Source organism: Balaenoptera musculus, chromosome 17 (genome assembly GCF_009873245.2).
Source record: "Balaenoptera musculus isolate JJ_BM4_2016_0621 chromosome 17, mBalMus1.pri.v3, whole genome shotgun sequence".
Classification (NCBI taxonomy): domain Eukaryota; kingdom Metazoa; phylum Chordata; class Mammalia; order Artiodactyla; family Balaenopteridae; genus Balaenoptera; species Balaenoptera musculus.
In genome coordinates this window covers 39,927,001-39,944,121 of record NC_045801.1, presented here as the reverse complement: position 1 = coordinate 39,944,121, position 17,121 = coordinate 39,927,001, and the positions used below count along the sequence as shown (strand labels likewise).

The 17,121-nt window shown below is 41.5% G+C and overlaps 1 protein-coding gene across 1 annotated transcript in view; it reads left to right on the top strand.

Moving 5' to 3' along the window:
- Nucleotides 1-17,121, top strand: part of SDC2 (syndecan 2) — a 111,895-nt gene that overhangs the window by 52,943 nt on the left and 41,831 nt on the right. The gene's annotated exons all lie outside the window — the stretch shown is intronic.

The following is a 17,121-nucleotide window of genomic DNA, read 5'->3' as shown; positions in this document are numbered from 1 at the left end:
CAGAAGACTCCAGTCCATAGTATGGAGTGATGGAGGAGCTGTGGACTTCCGTAAAGAAGACCGTCCCTTTGCTTTTGTGTGATGGGAATGCCATCATCATAGTAAACTGGAGGAAAAGGGGAGTGGGGAGCTTTTTGTAGAATGTGTGATGAATTCTTCTGTTCCTCATGGAGCAATTTCAGTGGCCTCAGCTGAAGTACAAAGAAAGGGCTATTTTAACGGCAGGGAGGTGAATTACTAGTTATTGCTATCAAGTTTGGAACTGAGGGAAAAAGCTGGTGTGTGAAACAGGACTACGTGTGAATGGATTTCTCAAGTGTTTCATTAAAGATTTGTCAGAACGGTTAGCCCTCTAACCAGTTAGAGTCTCGCCTCTGATTCCTTTGTGGAATTAAAAAATGTTTTTGGGAAGAGGGCTTCCACAAGCCTTTTGTTTGAATTTCCATATATTGATTAATGGGCCCAGCAGAGCATCCTGCTGTGAATTCCCTCTGCTGATGGGAACCTTCACAAAGAGCAAAGCTTTTCTGAACTGGCATTTTCCACGCAGCCTGTAGCCTGCTCTATTGGGTGTGACCATTTTTTAAAAAAGCCACTGTGCTAGAATGAAAACGGGCCATTTCTAAATGGCCTATTGATTTGCAAAACCTTTTGGTGTCAGATTGAATGGTCTCATATCTGAGTTGAGGGGAAAACGCAGGCTATTTTCAATTTATTACTGTGTCTCAAAGGTTTGAGTTGATGACATTTAGGCAGTGATGTTCCCCTGCTGTTGAAAGGTCTACTACCATCAGATGCCTTGGATGTACATGTAAAAATCTGGTTCAGTAGCTTATCCTATAAAATACTCTTGCAGCCCCACTTACAGTGTGAGTCACAGTTGGTAAATATGGATCTAGAAGGTCTAATTATGACTCAAGCTCACCCGTAAACTTGGAGACCACCTCCCCACCAGCGCTGTCCACCCACTATTTAGAGAAGAAGCCACCGGCGATTGTCAGGGTCTATATTCATTCACCGCATTCCAGTATTCAATCTTGAGGCCAGTCTGGGCTCTTCATAAGGTTTGCACATGGTAATACGTGGTGACAGGGTGTACCTGGGTAAAGTTTTTTTTGTATTATTATTATTTTTTTTTGCCTGCTGACCGAGGATATCAAAGTGGCTCTTCCACAAAACTGTGGGGTCTGGATTTAAAGGATGCTTTGTCTGTCTTGATATCTGGCCTGACTTGAGTGGGCCCTGGTTTGACTTTTTATGCAAATTACACTGCAGCTTTCGTAGATGTTTATTACTAACGATAGCAGCAACAACAACAATAGAGGCAGTTGAGATATCCACTATTTGTCTTTCCTCAAACATGAAAGGTCAAGGGGGAAGAAAGTTCTAAGAATCACAGATGCTTTTTGCTGCAGACAGACATACAACATGATCCATCTTGATAGAGGGATTCTTCTCACCTTCAGGCAATCTTCCCTGCAGGGAGCGAGCTGCCATCCTTTCACTGTTTTTTAACCTATATTTTACCCCATCACTTCAGTGCTTCCTTTTTTTTCTTTTTGAAGTGACAGGAATATTCATGAAAGGTGAGGAGCTACTGGAAGTAGCTATGACCAGAAATGGACCAATGAAATTCCTGGTCTGAACCTTCTGTTTAAACTGCCAGTTTTAACGGTGAGAATCTGCTTTGCAATGAACACCAAACAGGGAATTTGCAGCTTTGAGGGCATGCAGTTGACTGTCTTGATGTCGGTTTTGGTGGTAAGTAGGACCACAGCAACAAAAAAGCTCTGATTCCCAACTTTAGAGCGTCCTAGACATCGGTGCGCACACCGAGTAGACATCATTTAATGGGTTTCTGCAGCATATTGTGTGTTGTGTAAAATTCCTTCTTATCACTGTTCTAGCAAATTGAACTCACATGTGCCTGTGTACCTTTTATCTCTTGGATCTCAAATTCTATGTCAGAAACATTTCTTGGGTAGTCATAGTATAGGAATCTAAAAATGGAGTGTTTAACAGAACACTTTATACTGAAATTGAGATCCTTAGTTCTTCAAGAAAACTTAGGGAAGAGCGTTATTTGAAACCAATTTGATGCATTTCTAAACTTTCCCCCTCTTTTTCTCCTTTGCATTCATCTTCCTCCCAAGCAATGGCCTTGACATGGGGAAAAAAACAAACGAAAATGTTTTTCCCAATGTTTTCTGGATGTTTCTTGCTCTTGAACCACAATCCCCCTGAACAGCTGGGTGGCTTGAGGCTCTCCTGAAGGGTGTGGTATAAGTGAATAACAAAACGCTTATCTGGGGCTTCCCTGGTGGCGCAGTGGTTGAGAATCTGCCTGCCAATGCAGGAGACACGGGTTTGAGCCCTGGTCTGGGAAGATCCCACATGCCGCGGAGCAACTGGGCCCGTGAGCCACGATTACTGAGCCTGCGCGTCTGGAGCCTGTGCTCCGCAACAAGAGAGGCCGCGATAGTGAGAGGCCCGCGCACCGCGATGAAGAGTGGCCCCCGCTTGCCGCAACTAGAGAAAGCCCTCGCACAGAAACGAAGACCCAACACAGCCAAAAATAAATAAATAAATTAATTAATTAATTAAAAAAAAAAAAAACACTTATCTGTAGGTAACCCTGAAAATAGGACTGAAGTCTTTATCTCTCAGAGCTGTCTAGCAACTGCTGTGAACTGAGCAGCCTTTTTAGAAATGAGTGGCTTATGAGTTGTTGGGAAAGGGGAACTTCAAACCTGACAGCAACACTAGGAAGCTTTAACACAGCTCGTAGATAGACCCAGTTGTCCTTCATGAGTAGGCCCTTTGGAGCCAGTAATTTGGGGAATGTTTATTAATTGGCCCTTTGTTTCTCCTTGTCTGGAATATCTTCATCAGGCTGTTATCTTGGTGCCTCCTATCAGGCACAATATGGTTTTGTTTGTTTGTTTGTTTGTTTTTTTATTTTTTTTCACAATATGGTTTTAAAAGCCCTAATATCAGCTTCTCTTCTGAGGGCTATAGTAATAACTCCCATATGTTTGCATTCCCCGAAATGCCTTTGTATAGGGGCTCAATAAGTACTGAATATTACTCAAATAATCACTCAAATATTACTGAATTTGATTTTTTAAAATTTAATGAGCGGTGTTTAAAACAAATAACACCTATTTCCTTAGGTTGAACCAGAGCCTAGAAACTGTTGTAGTGATTAGTAGTCCTTTAGCTAAAAGAATAGAGTTAGAAGAACTTTTCTGATTCATCAGTTTTGAAATCCAGCTCACTTTTGAGACTGCTCTCTCTCTTTTCGGTTTGAAATTTTACACTTGGGCTTTTGGGGTTTCCCTAGTAGTGTATAGTCCCTCCAAATATGGGCAGCTTAGATAGGCTGGGACCTCTCTGCTCACATGAAAATTTGAACCTTAAAAGCTTGTCAAGATCTCATATTTACAAGTGTGTATAATGTAAAATATAAAAATTGAAATCAAAATGGAGGACGGGATGGTTGCCCCAGTCTCACTGTAGGATTTTTGATAGAATCTAGTGATAATTCAAGCAGTTGATGGAGAATGCTAACAGTCATTCCCAGAGAGAGACAAATTCTACTGAAAAAGAAGGCTTAATGGCCAATAATACTGTCATTATTGGCACCGCACTTGTGTCAGTGGTGCTGGTGAGGAAGGAGTTTTGATACTCCCCACTGTGCGTGTGTAACAAGTGCATTGACTTGGCCTGATTCCCACCCAACACACAGAGCCCTAGAACCCTGGGGAAATAACTTAGACAGCCCAAATCAAGTCCCCTGACCTCCCTTCTCTAGGCACGTTTTATTAAAGAATAAAGTGTTCCATTGAAGTATATTACAGTGATTCTTATTTAAACTGGCCAATCGTAACAGTCCACTGCCCTTCTGTGATTATTCCTCATTGGTGTCCGGAGCCCCCAGGAACCTCCCCGTGTGGGTCTCGCTTCTGGAGTTACAGGAGTCAAATTACTTCCTGTTGATGGGTGCCCTGATCATTTTTCTAGTAATAATATCATCAGCTCTTGGTTGCTACCCACGGTCTCCGTGATCATCGGTCTGACGAGGTCCCTGGGTTGTACACAGCTCGCGGGTTACTGTTGAGGAAGACTCGGAACTTGCCTCCTGCCCAGCCGGTGATCAGCTTGCTCACCCAAGTTCCACCCGCGAGCAGGGCTACTGGAAAAGTAGGTGACTGTCCCTGGGAAGCTCCCGCTTGGTTCTAGCCATTGAGCGCGTTAGCCCGTTCCCCGGGGGAGGCTTTCTTTGGCCCACACCTAGCCCAGGCAGGTAGTGTAGGTGCAGAGAAGACACCTGTCACGTGCTTCTTGTGGGTTGCATCACATTCCTCCTACAAGCCCCAAGAAATTCACCTCTCACCCACTAAATGGGATTAAGAGAGAAAATCTGCCTGTGGTTAAAATTTTCCTTATCAAACCCATCTGTTCTTCATAGGACAGTAGAAAACCGACGACTTCGTCAGTAAATAATTACTAGTAACTAATGCTATGCACTGCTTACTTAGGTGCCAAGCAGCTCTCCTAAGCAGTCTGTGTCTGGAATCCTCACTGCCATTGTGTGAGGCAGGTATACTGTTATCCACCCCAGGTTACAGGTGAGTTAACCAGAGAGACCCAGGGCAGGTAAGTCACTTGCCCAAAGTCACTGGGCTGGTAGAACCAGGAATTAACCCAACCTATCTAGCTCCAAGGCTTTTAAGCTCTTGCACTGCTCGTCATCAAGTGCAAGCTAGTTTTAGGGTGGTTAATTTTGGATTCTAATGGACTTTTCAGGTGATTTTGATTATTTCTGAGAGTAGGCAGGTCGTTTTGAGAATCTACGGAGGAGAGATAACAAGAAAGAAGCCAGTAACAGAAAGAGTTCTTGACCAGCTCAGCGAGTTTGGCAGGCCCAGTGCTCTGAGACTTCTCTCCTTCCGCTCTGATTCCAACCCCCGTGAACTCGGGTGCCTGTTCCTCTTGTGCCCATTTCCTTTTTCTTGGAATAGGTTTTCTTGGATATCTCCATTTCCTTCAGATCTTTTCTTCTCTTCCTCCTTCCTTTTTCTTGAACAAGATCAGCCTGTGTTCACTCTGGGGGGGCAGGGTACGTGCCCCATGAGTCAGGGACTTGATTGGCAGTGCGAGGGGCCAGTTCTTGCTGCCTCCTTGGAGGGCTTGATGTGTCCTGATTTGGGGAAAGTAACCAACTTCAACATTCTTCAACAGAAGCTGCGACACATTGGTATGTATTTGGCTTGCCTCTGATTTGATGGCGCTCTTCTCCAGCGAGGCTTGGCCAAAACCCCTGCTTCACCCAGACCTTGTTCCAGTGAATGTCTCAGCTTCCAGGTGAAATGAGGAATGAAATACAGATTCTAATATCTAATATAAAACTCTAACTTGTTTTTACTCTGAGCTCCATCTTGGGACTCTGTTCTATCCAGAGGCCCCGAGGACCTTCTTTCCCTCTTTTGTTTTGATATATTAAAGTTCTTGAATTATATTCCATGTTATTGATCCTGGCAAATGGGGGTTTCAAAATTGAGGGAGGTAAATGGTGCTGTGTCGTTACCATGCATTTGTTTCAATTCTATCCAACATCTAAAAGGAAGGAATTCTATCCAGCCACTGTCTTTTGACATAAAATCTGTTTGCAATTTGGATTGATTCACTCAGTACATTTGGTGTTTGCCGTATCTAAGAGTTTATTCTGATTCAATGTCATTGTAAAGTCCTAAATTTTACTTAGGACAAAATTTTCTAATAGTGCTACCTATAGGCAGTCTTCCTTTGCTTTCAAGGCTAAAAGGGACAAAGGAGTTTTTAGGCTTTTGTCACTAACTTTTAACGTATAATTAAAAGTATTTTTATACTGTTTTGAAGCCTCTCTATTTTGTTTTGTGGTTCTGTTTTTCTGTAGAAGGGATACTTTACAATCCTTCAGTGTATTTAGTTAACTTTTCCTAGAGTGTGGTCTCCCCTCCCCCATCCCACGTTGGAAAACTGAATGATGGAATTCCTGTGGAGTCTTGAAGCTTCTTGCCTTTGTTAGCGGGTAATGCTTCTCCAATTCATTAAGCTTATAAGAATTTTCTGGTATTGAATGAAAAAGTCTTGTAGGTATTTCAGGAATTCCAGAATAGCTATTTTATAATCAGACTGATGAAAAAAAAAAAAAGCAGTTTTAGGCTTGGAGTTAATATGTAATGCAAGGTTGATATTTTTAAAATGATGCAAAAATCTGACACGCTTATTTTACAAAATGCTCTTCTACACTGAGGGAGAAGTTGCTAAAAGGCATAAAATAAGTTTCATTTGATAAATATTTGTAAGAAAAATGTGTTTTATGAGGCACACTTTTTAAATAGACTTAACCCCTGTAAACCAGTATTAATTTCAGAAAATAGTAATTACAGGCATTCAATTTTGGTAACAAATCTATAAGAATACTGTACACATGGGTTGTATGAGAATGCACTTTTATAAAATTTTATACTGTTTTATTATTTTGATTTTTTAAAATAATTTTTTGAAGTTACCTACAGCAGTTATAACTGTAAAGGACCTAGAAGTTTACACTGTTTAATATGCAAATAGCCTAAACAGTTGAGGGCTGTGTGTGTGTGTGTGTGTGTGTGTGTGTGTCTACTGAGTCATTCCTCTTGCTAAAGTTTGATTGCTTTAATGTTTTCCTTTTAGGAAGAGATAAGGGTAATGGGAAGCTGTAGAGATAAGCTAACCTTATACCAACATCAGTTTAGAGCACCTTGCTTTTTTTTTCTTGCTTGCTCTCTTTTGGCAGCAAGAACTTCACCCACCAAAAACAGAGTAGATGATACAGCTATTTATCCATTGTAAAGAACCACAGATGTGTTCTTTTCTTTCTGCTTTATTGCTCTACTTCAGGATATTGCCTTCAGACCATGAGAGCCACTTGTACTTCAACTTATTTATGTTTAATTGTATACAGGAATAGGTAAGCTCTCTGTCTAGTTTGGCTCCAAGCCCTCTGTGTAATAAGATAATTGATTGATGACATACAATTCTGGATTTATACCAGGGATATTTTTTCTAGGGAGGTTTACATGGTGATTATTTAAGATATAAGATTCTGGTGCATTGAAAGATAATAAATGAATATCCGAACAGCCGGCCATCCATCCGTAAGGGGTCATAGAACAGGTTAACATCCGAAATTTAATAAGGTCTTGAGTTTTGTAAATATCATTTCCTTCAGTGAAGCACAAGTATGAGAGTATTACTCTTAAAATGATTGTGTCTTTGGGCACATTTTCCTAATTTGTGATTTTAAAAGGAGAAAGTAGATTTTATGCAAATCCTGGTTTCTTTTCCAGCATTTAATTAAAAATAATCTATACTCTTACAATGCTATTAATTTGCCAAACACTTTACAAAGCAATTTCACATCCTTCACCTAATTCATTCCTCACAAGGTGCTCTGAGATAGGTTTTGATATCTTCGTTTGACGCACTGAGTCGGGCAGAGGTCGGTGCCCACCTGATTTTGATCTGGAACTTGGGACTGGGGATCACTTGTCTGATTTGGGATCCAGTACACTTTCTACTGTGCTACGTGAAACTTTTGGGGGGTTTTGTTTTTTCTCTTTTTTTATGTTAAGATAAAGATACATCCTTAACCAGATGCTGCAGGTCTGGCCTCTGCCTACTTCTCTGCCCTCTCGACCCGTATTGCCTGCCTTCCTGTCAGTCAGCGGTGTGGGCAGCTTTCAGCTTCTCCTGTGGGCTGCTTCCTTCCTCCAGGGACTTTCGCATTAACTGCTATTTCTGCTTGAAACGTTCTTCTTCCCTGTTTCCTCTTCCTTTTCTTCCTTCTTGCCTTAGTAAAGACCTAGCATCCTTCAGGCCTCAGGGCAAGTCTTCTTTGACCCCCCCCCTCCAAAAAAAAAAAAAGCCAAACCCTACACACTTTCACAGCTCTGCTCACCTCTCCTTGGAGGCACTTTTTTGTACAATTTATTTTCATGGTGCTTGATTGTCTCTCATTAGACCAAGCTCCAGAGGATGGGGATTTTGTCCAATTTTGCACCCTGTGTTATCAACGGGGGGAGTATGGCCTCCTTGTGGGGTCTTTAAGGATCATCACAAATGGCCACAGAAGTTACCCCTGGAGAGGCATATGAAATTAAAGGAGTTACTACACTCACAGGTCCCAGAAAAGGGAGGCCCCACGTGCCACTCAGGGGACCGTGTGAGAGGAGCTCCTGGGAACACACTCAGCCAGGCAGGCGGGGGGCCCAGGGAGAGAGAGGACCCACGGGCAGGTGCCTTTATTGGGCTCAGATGGAGTACACAAGTATAGGACATGAGGTGAGTTCCTTGGTATGTCTGAATGTCACTAGCTCGCAGTCAGGGAAAGGCAGGAAGGGGAACTTGTGGTAAGACCAGCTACATTGTAGTGGTGCAACTGGTCACCTGGACAAGGTGTTGGCAGCCTATTTGGGGGATGCTGAGGCATAAGAAAAATAAGAAGTTGGAAAAATTTACTATACACACATTATATTCTCAGCCATTAGCTTGGTGCCCAGCACATAAGAGGTTTCACATACCTGGATGGGTAGATGGATGGATGGATGATGCAGACTTGTTTTGTCTCCTTTCTTAGGCCATTAGAATCATGGGGAGCTCATGGGATTCAGTAAGCATCCATTAAGAGTATCTGGTATGGGAATTCCCTGGCGTCCAGTAGTTAGGACAAGGCGATTTCACTGCGGTGGGCCGGGTTCAGTCCCTGATCTGAAAGCCATGCGGCGAGCCCCCCGCACCCCCCCCCAAAAAAAAAGAGTAGCTGGTATGGCACTTGGCCAGATTTGAACAAATTAGAAATGTTTTGTTTAGTTCCAACTCCAATCAGTTAACCAATATCTATTGAGTATGAGACAGGGTGTGAAGTGTTGTAGCTCTGTTGTCTTTTTGATGTCTCCATCTTAGCATTTACTCACGTTTATAGAGCAATGAGAATGATTCAAGTAGCTGATGGAAGCCACCAGGTAAAACTGTGCAGCTAATAAATACTAGTATTTATTTAAGGGAGCTGTGTAAACATTTAAACGCAAATGTGGAATTTGATAAAGTGGGCTAGATTAAAATTTTTTCCCTTTGGTGTATAATTCTTCATGGTCTTGGAAGTTTTCAGAAAATGAGGCCACTTCTCAGTTACTCCTGACAACATTTACTCTTCCAATTTAATAGCATTTTCTGCACCAATGTGCTTCCTTTGTTCATCTCTCAAACTCACTTTACTGACCCTGCAAATTGAGGCGTCCATACAAATCCACATGCTTAACTTATTTGCCTGTTGCAGAGGTTTGAGATAGTATAAATTTTCTCATGGTCTAAGAATAGTATATATCCAGCTTGAGCCGTAATAAATTGTTAAACTTAGTGAAAGCTGGACCTCTCAACTTCCTCTTGAGCTTGGTTGTTAAAACATAGTTTGTTTGGAGTGAATTCTTAGAATATCACACATACACGTATATTCGAATGTGATTGAGTGACATACTTGGAAGTCCAACTTGAATTAGAAAATTTATGATTTGGATTATTTTTGTAATGTTAGTTCAGATTTTTCACCATTATGTTTCCCTCTCTGGGGCTGATCATTTGAGAGGTTAACTACATATAAGCCAGCTTTAAGAAATTTTATTATGTTTAAAAGAAAAAGAAACTAAACATGGAAATTATTCCTCCTCTTTGGCCACAATACTGCTCTCACGCCGTGGATTTTTAACTTTTAACCAATTTTAAGATTGGATCAATTGAGTATTTTGTCATATGTGTGATCCCTCCATATCTTTATATATGGAGTGTTGTTTCTCCATATGTAAAGATATGTGTTGTTTCTTGCTAAACAATATTTTTGTCTCTTTGATACTTGCCCCAAGCCCAAAAACAAAACAGCTGTGTTGTGTAGTGGAAAGGTGCTAGAATGCCAGGCTGGGATTTTTTTTAAAGAAGATACACAAGTACAAGAGGAACATAAGTACATTAAACTGATACTGAGGATAGATGCCAGGGCATGTCTAAACCGTGTCTACACTCAGTGTACTTTGTAAATAAAGCCCATACGCATGAGTAGTTAGCAGTTCTAATTGCATGAAACCCGTCTGAGAAGGATCCATTCTGTTCTTGGTGGTTGAGGAGATTATAAGTGTAGGGTAGAGATGTGTGTCATTTAGAAATGGTTTGCTAGGGTTCAGACATGCTGCTTTTCTGGTGGGTGGAGATGGGGTGAGAGGAAAGTAACTGGATTTGCCCTGGTTCTTGGGAGAGAAGAGAATTTGTGATTCAGGCTCAAGGTTTGGGTAACCAGGAACAATGCTCAAGCAAAAGAGATGGCGGATGGTGGCATTGTGGCAGGAAGCTGATGGGCCTTCATTGGTAGGGATGTTGCCTGTGTCGGCGCCTGTGTTGGCTGTTGTCTTCAACTGCATCCTTGATGTGTATGGAGGAAATCTTTTCAAAGTGAATGTAACGATGCTGCATTTCTGAATTTTACCTCTTGAAATTGGCTTGAATTCTGATGATTAAGTTCCTGACACCTAGTGGGTGCTCTGAAATATTTATTGAATGGAAGAACGGATGTGATTTTTTTTTTTAAACTGTTCTTTTTTTTTTTAAATTAATTAATTTATTTTTATTTTTAGCTGTGTTGGGTCTTCGTTTCTGTGCGAGGGCTTTCCCCAGTTGCGGCGAGCAGGGGACACTCTTCATCGCGGTGCACAGGTCCCTCACTGTCGTGGCCTCTCCTGCTGCGGAGCACAGGTTCCAGACGCGCAGGCTCAGCACTTGTGGCTCACAGGCCCAGCTGCTCCATGGCATGTGGGATCTTCCCAGACCAGGGCTCGAACCCGTGTCCCCTGCATTGGCAGGCAGACTCTCAACCACTGCGCCACCAGGGAAGCCCCGGATGTGATTTTTAAATGGGATAAGTCCATATAAATCAAATATCCATTCTTGAAGCATTTCCATAAATCATATGAATTTTTTTATTACTTTGTAATAAATTAAGTCATATATATGAGTAAAGCACCTCAGTAGAAAACTCTTAAATCACACATTATCTTAAATGTCACTTATAATTTCCAGATTATTTCATGGATTGCTAGTAGAGGAACTGGTCTAAAATATTTTAGACTGTTTTGCATGACTTACTGGAGTTGGGGAGTAAGTCTACTCATGGTAATTTAATGACTAAGTTTTCTACCTTATACTCAGTTCTGGTCTAGGTGGTTGTCATGTGGGATCTCCTCCCCAAAGAATGATGGTGGAAACCAGGTTGCCGTATTTGGTACGAGGTCTGGTGGTGACTAGATAGGATGTAATGATGTGAGAGAGGAGAGTCAAGGCTGAATAGCCAAGAAGGAGGTGAGATTTGAGGTGGTGCTTAAAAGATTTAGGAGTTTGAAGGCTAGAGGAGAGAAAGAAAGGGATTACTGGGGAATCTCCACTAATTTGGAGATGGAGTTGAGTGTGAGACTGAGGAGGGTGACCGACCTTGAGGCTATTGTAATAGGTGGGAAATGAGGTGGGGTGTGAGGCCAGGCAGAGGATATGGGATTTAATAAGATAAATAATAAGAGACCATTGAACATTTCTGAAAAGAGAAGTGGAAGAATGAAACTGTGGTTTGAAGATAAGCTTGGTTTGCTATGTTCATGAGTACTTCTCATGACATTAGTATACCTTGCTGTTTCTATACCCCTAGTGACCAGTAATGATTTAGGGATTAAACCTTTCTGAGTATTAGGCTTTTGTCTCCATTTTTATGCCTCTCTAAGTTAGAGTGTAAATAAGTAGTTCAGTCCCCACTCTACAGGAGGGGAGGTAAAGGAAACTCAGGAGTTCTGCAGCCGAATTCTAACCAAGCTGGAATTAATCCAGGAATAGTAAGCCACCTTTTCTCTTCCAGTTACTACTGAACTTCCTAATGTGAAATGAATTGTAAATACTTGGGGAAACAAAGTACCTCTGTGAGTTTTTGAGTTGTATTTACTTTGATCTTAAAGCTGACAAAATATTGAAAATTGATTCCTTCCCTTAGTTTTCAATTGATTTTTTAACAACTTTACTGAGATGTAATTCACATGCCGTATAGTTCATCCATCTAAAAAAGTACACAGCTCGGGTACAACCATCACCACACTCTAATTTGAGGACTTTTTCATCAGGCCCCTGAAAAAAAACCTGTATTCATTAGCAGTCACTCCCCCTGCCTCCCAGCAGTTCTCATCTCTTCTCTCCATCTCCCCCCTCCTCAACTCTAGGCAACCACTAATCAAATTTCGGTCTCTATAGTCCAATTGATATTTTTTAAACTAGTATTTCACAGAATGTTACCACAGATTTTGGCATCAGAAGACCTAGGTTCAAACCCCAGCTTACTAGTACTATGACCTTGAGAGAAAACTTTAACTTTGTAAGTCTGTTTTCATACTTTTGAAACATGAATAATATCTACTTCACAGCTTTTTGTGAAGATTAAAGGATGTTTATGTAAAAGTGTTAAGTGATTTATGTGTTCATTGTTCCACAGGAGGTGTGTAACTGAATTACTAAAGGGTCTCAAATATTGATCCTTTAAAATAGTTGGTGGAACATAATATGATGCATAACAAATGTTTGCATATAAAAGGACAGAGTTTATGTTTTTAAGGCTATAGTTTCATTATTTATGTGACTTTAGGGTTTGACTTTTAAGATGGAAGAAGTGTTTCTGGATTTCCCTGCAGAACCTAGTGTAGTGGTACTTGGGCTATTTTTGGATCACAAACGCCTTTGAGAATTTGATGAAAGCTGTACACATACACTTGATTTTATTTTTTAAAAAATCAGGAGGCTGATGGATCCCTTAAAACCATCTATATACTCCCTGCGTACTAGATTAAGAGCCCTTAGTCTTTTAAAAGAGAGATAAAATAGCTCCTCAGAGCTGGAGTGAACAGTCCCACACATTGGCAGGAAAACACAGCCATCAGCTTGAAGTGTGTTTATTTACCCTCCAAGTTTTAGTATCCATGTCAAAGTGTGCCCAGTATGTGTTTGGCCAAGCAACGTAGATTCTCTTCTAGGTATAGAAATGTACACACATTTCACACAGAGAAGAAATGAAGGGTAGTGTCCTTGAAAGAGAGAGCTGGTGAGAAAAAGAAGAAACAACCAGAGCGTCTGTCGTATTGTAAGCACCACCCGCCCCGGTCCTGCCCATTTTAGAACCCTTGTATAAACAAGCACTGAATTCCCAAAGGACCGTGGGGAAGTGGGAATTCACAACAGCCTTACTGTGCAAGGTGAGTGGGATGGCCTTGATTGAGTGTATTCTCCAGGTAGCTGCTACTCACGAGCTGCTTGATATTGCTCCACTGTTGTTTATTTCATCGTGGTTCCATGGGCCCATGGTGCAGCATCCCTTAGTAGATTGAACAAAGTTCTTACCATATTGAAAAAGCAAATTTTTTCCTTATCATATCTATTTTCCCAGTTCCTTCCCTTAGTTGGAAATGTTTATTATTGTGGGAGAATATTTGGGTACCGGCAGTAAAAGGATCTGACTAAGAACAAAGCCCAGAGGGTCGCGATGGGGAGAAAAAAATGAGCAGAAAGCGAATCAATACTAGTAAACATAGAATGGCCAGGTGGCCCCTGTCAAATAAGAAGACCACTTGCTGTACAACCTTTGGATCATAGTCCTTTATCAGATATATCTTCTGTAAATATTTTCTCCCAGTCTGTGGCTCGTCTTCTCATTTTCTTGGCAGTGTCTTTTACAGGGCGGAAGTTTTAAATTTTAATGAATTATTATCAATTATTTCCTCCATGGACTACGCTTTTGGTGTTGTCTCTAAAAAGTCATTCTCATACACAAAGTCGTTTAGATTTTCTCCTATGTTATCTTCTAGGAGTTTTATAGTTTTGTGTTTTACATTTAGGTCTATAATCCATTTTGAGTTAATTTTTGTGAAGGATGTAAGGTCTGTGTCTAGACTTTTTTTTTTTTTTTTTGGCAGATGGATGTCCAGCTGTTCTAGCACCATTTGTCAAAAAGATGTTTTTTTTCTCCATTGTACTGCCTTTGCCTCTTTGTTAAAAATCAACTGACTCTACAGTTGACCCTTAAACAACATGGGTTTGAATTGTGCGGGTTCACTTCTACGTGGATTTTTTTCAGTAGTAAAATATAATACTACACTACTGCATGATCCGTGGTAGGTTGAATCGTTGGCGTGACAGGCAGATGCAGAGGATACTGTCAACAATGGATATGGGGGGCCAGGGATACAGAGGGCCAACTGCAAGCTGCAGGTGGATTTTTCAACTGTGAGGAGGGTTGTCGCCCCTAACCCCTGCATTGTTCAAGGGTCAGCTGTGTTTCTGCCGGTCTGTTTCTGGGCCACAACCTTTCAGTGACTTAAAGGTAAGTGACAGAGGTGGTATGTTTGCCGGAGCTGCCTTGCCTCCCTTGCTTGTTCTTGGCAGGCCTTCTGAAGGCAGTGGTTCGTGGGGGAGTCGGGATGGCAGGGGGCTGGCACGGAGGACGCTCCCTGTGGGTCTTGGGAGCTCTGGGAGTTTCTGAGGAAAGGACTGATTGTTACCAGAGGCTCTGCGTCAGTAGAATAACAATGAGTCCAAGCCTCATTCCCTTCTCTTCTGCAGGCTCCCCCTTCAAAGCACACTCATCCTCACTGGTAAGATAATTCTCAGTGAGAATGAGTAACTACTAGAACCAGGGATTCCATTGATACAAATATAATTGGTAGTCCTCACCTTCAATTCTTCATTCTAGTGAAACCTAAAATAAAATTAGGCTTGTTTTCAAGCAGAACTTTTGTGCTTAAATTACCCCACTTCTCTCTCTGTACCTGCAGGCTGATCTAAATTCCAGATTTCCTGTTTGGGGACTTGGATGGTTCTCCCACGGAGGTCAAGGTTAATTTGGTGATAGGTTAGTGAATGTAAGAGAGGGGCCAGTTCACTGTAGAGTTCCATTCTTTTTTTTTTTTTTTTTTTTTCTCTTTACATTTCCCCCTCCAATATCACTTAACTCTGTGGCTTCACATCATCATTTTCACATGCACGTCTCATCCCTAATTTGTTTTTCTGGCTCTATGCTCTTTTCTCTTTCACTGTTCTAGTCACCTGATAGACATTTTCCTTGGACACTCTGTTGGTACCTCAAACACCAAAAGCGACATTGGGTGGTCTTCTCCCAAACTTATCTTTTTCATTGCTTTTTCTATAAATGGTGTCAGTGAGATGTCTCTATTGCCAAGTCTTACTGAAACTTCCAGTCCTGACACCTTATTAATCCCTCCCTTGTCCATATTTCATTACCTTGCTCTAGAATCAGTCTTCCTAGCTCTTTCTAACCCACCCTTCTCATGATCTCACTTCGTGCCCCCAAACCTTCAAGAGCTCACAATTCCCAGCTAGAGTTTGGGCTTCCTAGGCTGGCACTCAACCAACTTGAATTTCCTGGCTTTTCTACCTAACTTTCATTTTTATTTGTAGTACATTCCCTCATGCTGTTTGCTACCTAACTAAGCTGAGTGTTCTTTCCGTACCCCTGTTTCCTATAAATATCTTATACTTTTTCACTTTTGTGTCTTCATTCTCTTCTAAGCTAGTGGTCCTCAAACTTCAGTGGGCATCAGACCCACCTGGTAGGCTGGTTACAGCACAGATCACTGCGTCCCACCCTGGAGTTTCTGTTTCAGTAGGTCTGGGGTGGGGTCTGAGAATTTATAGTTCTAACAAGTATCCAGGTGATGTCGATGCTGGTGGTACAGAACTCCACCTTATACCTTGAGAACCGCTCTTCTAAGCAATTTTCAAAGCTGATGTGGAAGTATTACAGTCCATGTTTAATACATTTGGGTTAAAAGATAAATTTAACTGTTAAGAAGGTTGTCAGTTATTCAGATCTGTGCACTGGAGTTTGTTTACAACAGTGCTAAGATTGAGTTTTGAACTTCAAAAAATGTATAATTTAAGCTCTTACTCTGTGCCATCTGACAGGCCCTTTGCCTGTAAAAGCACTGTTGAATTGAGGGTTATACTTCTGTTTCCTCTCTACATACTGGATGAGGACACTTGTCATCTTTACTCTCAGGCCACCGATGACCTCGCTCTGTCATTACAGACCAACAGGCTCTACAGCCAGTCAACCTCCAATTACCAAACTACAGGCCTGTATATTGAAAACTTTGCCAGCATCTTGGTTGTTCTTTCTGTTACCAGGCCTAGGCATAATCTTGTAGCTTGGTGGCTTGGTAATTACACCCTGTTAAAGACTCAGGTGTCCTCATCTGTCCTAGTGAGAAGGTTTTACATTTTAGTCTTGTTTTTAAATGTAGGGATCTGTCCTTGTCCCATTTAAAATGGTTGTGTAAGCGCCTGTACCATCAGTAGGGGTGGGAAAAGAGAGGGGTGGGAAAGCAGTGTGGCCTGCAACCTGTTAAGAGGCACTTTCATGCTTTTAACTTTGCAAGGGCAGGTCCAAGGGTGAATGCAGTTTGAGGAGGGTGTTTGGAACTCCTGAAAAGGTCATCAATACCTCATAGATTTCACTCCTCTTCTCATTGCAGTTACATTCTGCAGGTCTAGCCTGCATTCCCGTAAACGTTGCTTGCCTGTGGCCTGGTTTCACACAGAGAGGTAAAGGACCTCTCATTTAATGGGTCTTCATTTGTGAAGGATTCTAAAGGGAAAGCCTGAAGAGTGCTTGCTGTTGGATGAACGTACCTGAGATGTTTCCCTTACATACCTCTGGACTTTTGATATCTAACCCAAAATAAAACATCCCAAGGAAATGCCATCAGATTCTAGATTTTTTTCTGTGGTTCATCTTACAAGTTTTATTGTTTCCCGTAAGTAAGTGACGAGGTCAGCCCTGCCCGTGCTTTGGGAAAGCGCCTTACCCATTGCTTTGGGAGTTGAACTTTGTGATCCTTTGGAAAACTGACTTATCTTCTGTTGCATTTTAGTCTTTCTCTGTCCATTCTTCACTCTACTTCATAAACTTTGATAAGGTAGCAAGCTTATCAAAGGGTAGGTAGGTATCTTTTT